The 7424-nt window shown below is 44.9% G+C and overlaps 1 protein-coding gene across 1 annotated transcript in view; it reads right to left on the reverse strand.

The window, feature by feature from the left end:
* The window catches only part of LOC124032304 (vasopressin V2 receptor-like), a 69778-nt gene extending 64568 nt beyond the window's left edge, over positions 1-5210 (reverse strand). Inside the window, 1 exon segment of the mRNA XM_046344595.1 lies at positions 4820-5210. The gene's annotated coding sequence lies outside the window, so the exon portion shown is untranslated.
* Between the last annotated feature and the right edge of the window lie 2214 nt (positions 5211-7424).

Below are 7424 nucleotides of genomic sequence, written 5' to 3' on the forward strand. Positions count from 1 at the left end.
ACTTCCTGGTTGGATTTTTTCTCAGGTTTTTGTCTGCCATATGAGTTCTGTTATACTCACAGACATCATTCAGTTTTAGAAACTTCAGAGTGTTTTCTATCCAATAGTAATACTAATATGCATATATTAGCAACTGGGACTGAGGGGCAGGCAGTTTAATCTGGGCGCTACTCAATACCGCCCCTGCAGCCATAAAAAGATAAATAGCATGATCATTACACAGGTGCACCTTGTGCTGGGGGCAATAAAAGACCACTTTAAAATGTGCAGTTGTGTCACACAACACAATTCCACAGACCTCTCAAGTTTTGAAGGAGCGTGCAACAAGCATGCTGACTGCAGAAATGTCCACCAGAGCTGTTGCCAGAGAATAGAATGTTCATTTCTCTACCAACGTCGTTTTAAGAATTTCCTTATATTTCCTTATATGAATGTAACTCAGTAAAATCGTTGAAATTGGTGCATGCTGAGTTTATATTTTTGTTCAGTATAACTGAATCATCAGAACATGAAACACCCTTTGATACTAAACGATCATTCGTTTTCCTGATGGAAGCTCAATATGCACAAACAAGAAAGCAATTCGAACATCTCTCTTTTCCTCTGATTAAAATATGCATACCAATACCGTAGAGTGTGCCAAGAAGGAAATGAGAGGAATCATCTGGGTGTTTGACATAAAGAATTACTAAGAATTACTTACTAAAGAATTTACTACCTTCTTACTTAATAACAAGCATCCATTTATAAGGCTGGTCATCAACATAAATATAAAATGTAATGATTGAAGATTTTCAAGATTATTTTCCTTATTAGATGAACGATATGAAAAGCCATCAAAGCCATTTTAGATTTTGTCTCCGTCTGTCTATTATTAATACTTTATGAGTGTATATCTGGATAATTATCGGGTTTCATAAATGTATTAATCAACATCAAAAGAGTTTGGTTAGTGTGGCAGATCACACGCACGCACGCACGCACGCACGCACGCACGCACGCACGCACGCACGCACACACACACACACACACACACACACACACACACACACACACACACACACACACACACACACACACCAAGGTGAGTCTATATCTTCTCCCTGCCTCTCTTGGCTCTCACCTTTCTGTCAGTGCATGGTCATCCTACTCACGCGTGTCCTGCCCTTTCTCTGAGTGTCCCTACAGCAGGGGGAAGGAAGTAGGGAGAAGTGGTTGGAGTGAAGGGGTGTATATGAAAAGAACAGCAAGGTCCACACACTACATACTCTTCATACCACCTTAGTTTTTATATTTTTTATTTAACCTTCATTTAACTAGGCAAGTTAGTTATTAAGAACAAATTCTTATTTACAATGACAGCCTACCCCGGCCAAACCCGGACGATGCTGGGCCAATTGTGCGCAGCCCTATGGGATTCCCAGTCACAGCCGGATGTGATATTGTAATGCGCAGAGCGTGGCAGGTGTTTATTTCGCCTTCACAGAAGGCAGGAATCGTTGTCACAGGCAGGTAATTGTCATACACAGGTAGGCAAACAGGCTGGTTATCACAGACGAGCTAGGAAAAGGCTTAGTAGAGTCGAAACGAACAATACCTCATAAAGGCACAAACAGAATGAACTTGGCTAAATAAGGAGTTGATGAGATCAGGTGAGTAACTAACACAGGTGAAATCAATGAACAGGGCTATGTTCAAGAACACAATGAACAGAACACAAGGTTGACTAAGAAATTAAATACAGAACCTTACAGTACACCCCCCCCCCTCCTGTCGACCACCGGAGTGTGGAGTATTCTGGCTGGGAAGTAGAGGCAGCCGCCTACCTTGGGGGCGAGGTCTGACAGGCTGGTTCGACAAGGTCGTGGACTGACCCGTCATTCTGCGTTGATCAGTTTGGGGGTCATTCCCGAGGTCGGGGAGCGGGACGGTCCAAACGGTTACGGTGGAATGCCTGAATCATCTCTGGGTCGAGGTTGTCCTAGTCAGGGACCCAGGACCGGTCTTCAGGCCCGTATCCTTCCCAGTCCACTAGATCGTGGATACGGTCTCTCAGGCTTTTGGAATCAAGGATGGCCTGAATGGCGTAGGCAGGTTCCCCTCCAATGTCCACCGGTGGGGGCACACTGTGGGTTGAGACTGGAGGATGAAGAGGACTGGAGGATGAAGAGGACTGGAGGATGAAGAGGACTGGAGGATGAAGAGGACTGGAGGATGAAGAGGACTGGAAGATGAAGAGGACTGGAGGATGAAGAGGACTGGAGGAGGAAGAGGACTGGAGGATGAAGAGGACTGGAGGTGGCCGGTTTCAATAGAGACACATGGAAGGACGAGGAGATTTTATACTGATGGGGTAACTGGAGGCGGTACGTGACAGGGTTGATGTGATGGGTTCTTGAAGGGAGGACAGAACTTTTTGCAGGGGAGGCGGAGCCGGATGCCTCTAGTAAAGAGCCACACAAGCTGTCCGGGGTGAAAGAGTGGCGTAGGTTGGCGGCGTCTGTCGGCAAAGCGCTTCTGGGTATTAGAGGCTTCCTGCAGATGCCGGTGAGCAGTCTCCCATACCACCATATACCACCATATACCACCCCATACCACCTTATAGCACCTCATACCACCCCACCTTATACAAACAGACAACTGTGGTAACATTATACCACCTTATACCACCCCACCTTATACAAACAGACAGCTGCGGTAACATTATACCACCATATACCACCATATATCACCTTATAGCACCTCATACCACCCCACCTTATACAAACAGACAACTGTGGTAACATTATACCACCTTATACCACCCCATACCACCTTATAGCACCTCATACCACCTTATACCACCCCACCTTATACAAACAGACAGCTGCGGTAACATTATACCACCATATACCACCATATACCACCCCATACCACCTTATAGCACCTCATACCACCCCACCTTATACAAACAGACAGCTTTGGTAACATTATACCACCTTATATCACCCCATACCACCTTATAGCACCTCATACCACCTTATACCACCCCACCTTATACAAACAGACATACCACCTTATACCACCCCATACCACCTTATACCACCCCATACCACCTTATACCACCTCATATCACATTATACATCCTTATACCACTGTATAGCACCTCATACCAACTTATCCCACCTCATACCACCTTATAGCACCTCATACCACCTTATAGCACCTTATACCACCTCATAGCACCTTATAGCTGGGGCGGCAGGTTGCCTAGTGGTTAGAGCGTTGGCCTAGTAACCGAAAGGTTGCTAGATCAAATCCCCGAGCTGACAAGGTAAAAATCTGGCATTCTGCCCCTGAACCCACTGTTCTTGGGCTGTCATAGTAAATAAGAATTTGTTCTTAATTGACTTGCCTGGTTAAATAAAGGTAAAACAAATTATATAAATATCACCTTGTACCACTTTTAACCTCCTTAATGACAACGTTTCAATCCAGAGTATCATCAGGTCAAACAATGTCATCAAATGTGATATACAATACAGGTAGTGTGCTGGCCTTTCTGTACTTAACTACAAGTCTGTTTGAAAACAATGTTCGTTTTTAGGCCAACCGTTCGGACAATACAGGTAGTGTGCTGGCCTTTCTGTACTTAACTACAAGTCTGTTTGAAAACAATGTTCGTTTTTAGGCCAACCGTTCGGACAATACAGGTAGTGTGCTGGCCTTTCTGTACTTAACTACAAGTCTGTTTGAAAACAATGTTCGTTTTTAGGCCAACCGTTCGGACAATACAGGTAGTGTGCTGGCCTTTCTGTACTTAACTACAAGTCTGTTTGAAAACAATGTTCGTTTTTAGGCCAACCATTCGGACAATACAGGTAGTGTGCTGGCCTTTCTGTACTTAACTACAAGTCTGTTTGAAAACAATGTTCGTTTTTAGGCCAACCGTTCGGACAATACAGGTAGTGTGCTGGCCTTTCTGTACTTAACTACAAGTCTGTTTGAAAACAATGTTCGTTTTTAGGCCAACCGTTCGGACAATACAGGTAGTGTGCTGGCCTTTCTGTACTTAACTACAAGTCTGTTTGAAAACAATGTTCGTTTTTAGGCCAACCGTTCGGACAATACAGGTAGTGTGCTGGCCTTTCTGTACTTAACTACAAGTCTGTTTGAAAACAATGTTCGTTTTTAGGCCAACCGTTGACAATACAGGTAGTGTGCTATGGCATTTTTGTACTTAACTACAAGTCTGTTTGAAAACAATGTTCGGTTTAGGCCAACCTTGCCATTCGGACAATACAGGTAGTGTGCTGGCCTTTCTGTACTTAACTACAAGTCTGTTTGAAAACAATGTTCGTTTTTAGGCCAACCGTTCGGACAATACAGGCGTTTTTGTGAGAAGATTTTTGGGGATGTCTTAAGGTCTGACAAACAGCGCTGTAGATTGGCCACCTTCCACCACAGATGTGGAAGGCTGACATAGGTGGATGTGGCGGATTCAGACACAGCCCATGCAACAAAAAAAATCTCTAGCTTCTTTATCTGTCAGTATGCAAAGTCTATTTATGACACACACACACACACACACACACACACACACACACACACACACACACACACACACACACACACACACACACACACACACACACACACACACACACACACACACACACACACACACACACACACACACCCCTTACTGAATATTAATTGTTGTAAACTGCCGTGCTCAGACAATCAGACAGCTGCGGTAACATCTGAGGATTCCGTTACTAGACAAAGTGAAAGGTAGCTAAACGCTGAGGTGAGTTAAAAGGTGAGGGACTGTACTTACTTTAGCTTGTGATCCTCTTCAGTGATGTTTCACAAAGGTGTCCAAATCCTCACCACAATTCACATCTTTGTCCCTTTGATTCAACAGTGAAGTCCATGCATGTCCATTGTCTCTGTGTTTGTGTGAGGGATCATTGAATCAGTTTGTCTGTTTACGCTAATGTAGATCAAGAGACCAGTGTTAGAACTGCCTGTCTCAAATGTTATGTGATCTAAATGTGTTCAGAGCTTGTAGGGTGTTATAGGCTGTAGTTAAATGTGTGTCAATATGTCAGTACTGAATTTGCCTTGTGGTTAATGGCATTTGGCTGCTGTGTAGTTCACAACAGTCTGAGAATAATCCATTAGTTGCCAGGCTCCGTGTGTGTCTCTCTCTCCTCTGCTACCTCTGAGAGACTACTCACTGACTGGACTGAATTTAAGCTCCGTCTGCTATTACCATCCCTCCTTCACTCTCCCTCCCTCTCCTCCTCCCATTTTCCCCTCCTCCTGGGTCAAACTAGCTGTCCTCTAGGATGGGAGGAGGAGCTAACATCCAGAGGGGAGGGGAGCCAATGTTTTTATACATACCAATGAACTATATCAGAGAGAGAGGCTGTACATAGACTTACACTGTGCATAGCCATACTATGACATTTGAAATGTCTCTATTCCTTTTAAACTTTTGTGATTGTAATGTTCACTGTTAATTTTCTATTGTTTATTTCACTTTGGTTTATTTCACTTGCGATGGAAATGTAAACATATGTTTCCTATGCCAATAAAGCCCTTGAATTGAATTTTGAGAGAGAGAGAGAGAACAGATGCTGTGTGTTATATGCGTGTGTTATATACTACCACTGAAAATAGTGAAGATTGCCCATTATTTTGTAAGAAACATTAATGTGTTGAAAATCCCAAATTGTTTGCATAATAATAATATATGCCATTTAGCAGACACTTTTATCCAAAGCGACTTACAGTCATGTGTGCATACATTCTACGTATGGGTGGTCCCGGGGATTGAACCCACTACCCTGGCGTTACAAGCGCCATGCTCTACCAACTGAGCTACAGAAGGACCACACATAGTCAACTTACACACAGATCTGACATACTCCACCAGACATGCCACCAGGGGTCTTTTCACAGTTCCCAAATCCAGAACAAGTACAAGAAAGCGCGCAGTATTATATAGGGCCATTATTGCATGGAACTTCATTCCATCTCATATTGCTCAAATTAATAGCAAACCTGGTTTCCAAAACAGATAAAGCAACACCTCGCGGCACAACGCCTCTCCCCTATTTGACCTCAATAGTTTGTGTGTAGGTATTGATATGTAGGCTAAAAAAAAACAAAAAAACATACTTCTCTCCTTGCTGTTCTTGTCTATTAATGTTCTGTATTGTGTCATGTTTCCTGTTTTGTGTGGACCCCGGGAAGAGTAGCTGCTGCAGTGCCTTAGACCGCTGCGCCACTCAGGTGCAGTGCCTTAGACCGCTGCGCCACTCAGGTGCAGTGCCTTAGACCGCTGCGCCACTCAGGTGCAGTGCCTTAGACCGCTGCGCCACTCAGGTGCAGTGCCTTAGACCGCTGCGCCACTCAGGTGCAGTGCCTTAGACCGCTGCGCCACTCAGGTGCAGTGCCTTAGACCGCTGCGCCACTCAGGTGCAGTGCCTTAGACCGCTGCGCCACTCAGGTGCAGTGCAGTGCCTTATGCAGTGCCGCTGCGCCACTCAGGTGCAGTGCCTTAGACCGCTGCGCCACTCAGGTGCAGTGCCTTAGACCGCTGCGCCACTCGGGTGCAGTGCCTTAGACCGCTGCGCCACTCAGGTGCAGTGCCTTAGACCGCTGCGCCACTCGGGAGGCCCCTTGGCTAAGTTAATTAAATGTCATCATTCTACCTGGTACCTTAACACACCTGTGTAGGTAGGTAGGTATCTACAAACTACCTGGCACCTCAACACACCTTACCTGGCACCTCAACACACCTGTGTTGGTAGGTAGGTAACTACAAACTACCTGGCACCTCAACACACCTTACCTGGCACCTCAACACACCTGTGTTGGTAGGTAGGTAACTACAAACTACCTGGCACCTAAACATACCTTACCTGGCACCTCAACACACCTGTGTTGGTAGGTAGGTAACTACAAACTACCTGGCACCTCAACACACCTTACCTGGCACCTCAAGACACCTGTGTTGGTAGGTAGGTAACTACAAACTACCTGGCACCTCAGCACACCTGTGTAGGTAGGTAGGTAACTACAAACTACCTGGTACCTCAACACACCTGTCTAGGTAGGTAGGTAACTACAAACTACCTGGCACCTCAACACACCTGTGTTGGTAGGTCAATATTGAATTATGTAACATGTTTTGTGAACCCGATTTAAAGCACTTCAAATTCATTTGACTTGACTAATGATAGAGAGAGGATGTGTGTGTGTGTATATGTTTCAAAAACAGACTTTGTTGTGTGCACACAGTATGTGTGTTTGTGTGTGTACACTGTCTCTGTTTTCATTTCAACGCCACCAGCACACAGATAAAAGTGTGTTTTATCAGGAGTATTGTCTTTCTCCCTGCTTGAGCAGAGTAGACCAGCATGGAGCTGGCC

Source organism: Oncorhynchus gorbuscha, linkage group LG03 (assembly GCF_021184085.1).
Source record: "Oncorhynchus gorbuscha isolate QuinsamMale2020 ecotype Even-year linkage group LG03, OgorEven_v1.0, whole genome shotgun sequence".
Classification (NCBI taxonomy): domain Eukaryota; kingdom Metazoa; phylum Chordata; class Actinopteri; order Salmoniformes; family Salmonidae; genus Oncorhynchus; species Oncorhynchus gorbuscha.